Raw genomic sequence first — 5021 nt, forward strand, 5'->3', positions numbered from 1 at the left:
AGTGTTACCCTGAAAAGAAAGATTTTGCGAAGCATTTCGAGTTAGCCGCTCGCCACAAGCGCAAAAAGTGCTGCGCTCAGAGAGATAACGGGAAAGGCCGAGATTAAATGTTGTCCGAGTGATCATTTGAAAATGTAAACAAAGATTTATAAAAAGAAAGCGCTGCATATTGACCTTGATCTGTTGGAGGCTGATTTCAAAAGGGCTGTTTTGGCATCTGCAAGGAGGAAATATCTGCGGAGGAAACGTGAGAGGGTATTTTAGGACGACATTTGGCTTCCCAAGCGTCTTTTGGGAGCGCTTGCGTTCCTCACCTCCTAACCTTGCGTGGTCATTAAAGACACTGGACATCAGCCACAAATTAAACAGTTCAACTTTATGGCTTTTTCCACCAATTAAATAAATAAAGACAGGGAGGGGAGGGGCGGTATTGAGCAAGTCGAGGCTTGCTGCCAGCCGAGCCTTCCTCCTCCTCCTCCTCTTCCTCCTCACCCAGGAGAACATCCAGCTGGAAGCCATTGAGGGTGGGCTTAAAGGGGGGGTGGGGCTCCTGAATGGCTACAAATCAAAACCAGAGGAGGCCAAGATCAAGCGTGTGTCATAAGCTTGTGTGTACGTGTGTGTGCTTTTTTTTTTAAATCGTGAATCATCGACTACGTTTCCCGAAAGAGACCTAAAGAAGCGGAGGAGGAAAAAGGGGTGAGGGGTGGTGACTTTTTTTTGGTGACTTTTTTTTGTCAACATGCAATGCATTTGTGAAGTCATTCATGAAAAAAAAAACTATCCATGTCTGACTTCCACTCAAAACATAAAAGTTGGAGTGTGTTTAGAATATTTTGTTCAAGACTTCTTTGGACATTTGGAGGTGCTGAGTGAGTCACCCGGTTGTGAATCACCTTCCTCAGCGCTAAACCCTTCACGGCTGTGAGTTATTTGGTGCAAAGGAGAAATTAAAGGGCGTGTGACGCAAAACCAAAACAAAAGCACGACATCACACGCAAGACCAAAAGTCAACTTAAACAGAGATAAATAAATAAATAAATAAATGCAACCGGCAAACTAATTGGTCATTTGGACGATGATGATGTTTGAGGGGCCGTTTTTCGATTGTCAGACGATTAATTATTGTGTGCCATGATTACCGCTCATTGGCTATGATGGCAAGGTGGCGTCGTAAAACAGCGACTCAGCTCCAACCCTGCGAGCGGGGCTCATTTCCTGTACGGCGGCGCTTGGAGGCTATTTGGCCTGTTTGTTTTTCAGGGGAGATGGCCGGCAGGACGAGAGATTTGCGGACACATAATCCTCCCAGAAAGAAAAAAAAAAGTGATTTATTTATGAATTCCAGTGCACAAGACGGCCTCCGGAGAGCCGAGCGGCCCGCCGGCCTGCCAAAAGTCAATGGCTGATGTTTACACGAGCCGATTGGCCGATTCCCGCGGCGCGCTGGGCCCGCTGCGCTATCTTATTTACACAAGAGAACGAGAGAGAACAGACGGGGTTTATTTTGGGCTATTCCCCCGTGGAAGGATCCTGTTTCTCCATTCCCCTCTATACGTGCACCGCTTCAGGTTCCAGTGTCTTTTAGCCACGGCGGAACCAAGATGGAATTGGGAAGCGCACGATGGCATGATTGATCGATGTGCCCCAAAATAGCGCCAACTACTGCTGAGGAGCACTCCATGTCTGATTTAAGGCAAAGGCCTTAACTATCGGCGGCTGGTATCGGCAGCCTCTACGAGCACCAGTTTCTCAAAAACGGTATCGGTCAAAGTATCGGTACTCCTAAATAATACGATTTAAAAGAATTACTTTATTAATTGGATTGATCCTGCTAAGTATTAGATCGTAAAATGTTTTTATTTTTTGTAATCCAGTCCACCAAGCATTTATATTTCCAAAGTCATCTTTGTCCTGTAATCGTAACAAGAAATTTTCCATTAGTTCTTTGATGTTGTTGAAATTATTCCAGGACATTTTTATCCACCCGGTGGAGATTGGAGTCCAATTTGCGTTCAAATAGTTGATTTGGAGCCGGTCGTTTGGTTATTAGTGTTATGCAGTAAACAAGCTGGATGGATGAGTCACGCTCGGAAGAGGCGCTTGGATCTCGCACAACAAGTCGCAATGTTACAACAACATCTGTCTTTTTACAAGAGAACAGAAAAAGAAAAGAAAAACACACCTTGCATCACCCAGCGAGATTTAATCTCGTCCCCTTTTTTCTCACATCCGTCAGGGATTCGGGGGGGATTATACAAAAAGATACGAGAGCGTTTTGGGAAGAAGCGAAGGCCCCCCTGACACTGCCGACGCCCGGTTCCAGATGTTTTGAGATGTCGGAGCGGGACCGTGTCCATGTCCCAATCAGGACATGGGAAGACGTCAAAAAAAAAAACATGACTCTCGCCATTTTTTATTTTAAATCAAGCCCCTCCCCTTCCTGTCCATGAGCAGTCGTTTGCAAAGGGTTTGAGGGGCATTGGTGTTGTTGTTGTTGTTTTTTTCGGTTACAAAAGTACGAGTTGTATTGCTACTTGGTATCGTGACGACGCAAGAGTTGAGTACTTTTTGAATGAAGTTGAAGCTTTAAAAAGTAAACAAAACTACAAAGGGGGATTATTTTTTTCCAAGTGGAAGGGGAACTTATTGTGTGTGGAGGGGGTGAAAGCATGAAGTGCGGCACATTCCTCGCCTCCTCTGCATGTTCCATACAGTCGGCGGTGAACACGCGAAAAGCGGCCCGCTGCGGCTGCTCGGTGCAACGCCTTCACCGAGTGCAAAAAAAGTGCTCTTTGAACTAAAAGCAGTCGGAAAAGTGAAAATACCCGCAAGAACGCGGGTCTCAGGGAAAGTAAAAATCGAGCTTCCTCTTCTAACATGCACGAGATAAGACAGGAAATGAGCTCACGTCCTGCTTGCAAAAATGTCCACGCGAAGGAAGGGAGCACATGATGGCCACTGCTGCCCTTAAAGCTCATTTCAAGCAGAGGTGGGAGCAGATTCTGGACTAATCAAGCCCCGCCCATCTGCAAATATGCTTCTCTGTAATATTGTAAGGCTGATTGATGATTTAATGGAAGTCTGGGGGCGTCCATTTTTTATCATTGTTTGCTATTCACGTCAGTCACTGTCCTTAGAGCCCATAAAGGAAACCACAAAGACGTTTTCTTTTTTTTTTTTTTAAATCAGCAAGCCAAACTTAGGACGTTTTTAAGACATACATGAATCAGTAATTCCTAACAAATACTTGTAAACATCCGGCTCAGATTTATGATTGACTAAATAAAAAGTGATCTTTGCAATCTGACCTCGGACCCTTGGGAGTTGAGCAATGCTGATTGGAAGCCAACGCCGAAACCCACACAGAAGGTCATGCCAGGCAACCAAAGAAGCAGGGAAAAGGGCCCCCAGGAGGAATCCAAGACTCTGGGCCGGACTAAGAACGCACCTTTTACAAACTTCTGAGGTCTGCCACTTTGGCATTAGGTCAGGGTGACCCTCAACGTTCCGATAACGAACAACAATCATCCGCCGTTTGAACCCGTTGGACTTTGAACTCGGCTGGCTGGTGCTCAAAGAGGTGACAGGCCACTTGCGGACAGGCTGGTAAACAACAGTGGGGGGGGGGAACGGGGGCATCGAGGCTAACAGTCATTAATACTTTCATGGAAAAAGCCGTGTTGCAATGAGGCTCGATGTATTGGCTAATGAATTGCTTGTACTGGGAAGATGAAGAAGACACTTTCTTCCAGTTAGCTTCTGCTGGACAAAGTACGGCTTGATGAATCCAGAAGCGGCCACCAGAAAGCAACATTGCTCTCTGACTTATAGACTTGTAGCTTAGCTTAAATGGCGTCGTCTCGGACAACTAATTGAGCGTTGAAGCTTGACTTTTATACCATTCATGGGTCACCGTGAAACACTTGTTTGTACTCCCTCGTCAGCGCTAAAATACAGTAAAAGTTCGAATGATTCGTTTCTACCAAAGTGGCCGGCCGACGACAACCTCGATCGGCCATCCGCGTGATTTATTTGAAGAAATGCGGCGCGTCAAGGCTGCAAAGTTCATTAGCCTGTGACACAAATTTTGCGGAAGCCTCTCGGCCGTGGGGACGTTACGCAGGAGAGCGACGTGAAAAGCAGAACTCTAACTTGGACGAGGTCAAGTCCTTAGCGCACCATGAATCAGGCAAAAATCAACAAGCACGGCCCACTCCCACCGGAGTCTTTTTCCATAATCCGCGCACGGGTGACACGGAGCGGCTTCGAAAAGAGGTCATAAAACGCACAGCTCGGCTATTTATAAACCTCCCTGCCAAGTGCCGATGTTTTCGAGACGATGAAAGGTGAGGTCCTACGTCCTAACGTTACCTTCGAGCGAGTCCGTCCGCAAGTGGGCCCGTGCCTACGGGCAGACTAAACATAAACATGCCGTCAGCAGCTTACATTGGGGGCTCGGAGGAGTGTGAACGCGCCGCATGGCTGCTAGCGGCAACATTAACATGCTCGCACATGTGCGGAAACCACGGCGGGACTGAAAAAATCTGGATTAGCAAAATCCCTGTTGCCGTGACAACCCATTCAAATTGAGTTTGCAGTTTATAACCAACACAATGGAACAATTTACTTGTCATTTTTAATGGACTCAAGCAGCTAAATTGTCCGCATCCAGAGAACCGCCGCTATTCGCAGAGGGTGCCCAGAAAGATTCGTTTTTGCCTGTAGCGGCCACAAGATGGCAGTAAAGATGTTTTTTTTCATTAGACAAGGCTATGGCGGAAATAAAGTGGCTACCCTTAATCAACAGTTCTTTGGCCCAAGATGGCGCCAAAGCAATATTTTTATATTAGACGTGGCTACGGCTTGAGTGCAAAAATCGCAAATTCGTGACTTTTTCATCAAAAAACAAAGTGTATGTTGCTAAAATGTCAACTGCTGAAAAACTCACCTCATCTGTATTACTTACAAAAGTTTATGTTTTCAGGCCTGGAACAGTCATGCCCATTTCTAAACATGTT

Source organism: Syngnathus acus, chromosome 22, assembly GCF_901709675.1.
Source record: "Syngnathus acus chromosome 22, fSynAcu1.2, whole genome shotgun sequence".
NCBI lineage: Eukaryota > Metazoa > Chordata > Actinopteri > Syngnathiformes > Syngnathidae > Syngnathus > Syngnathus acus.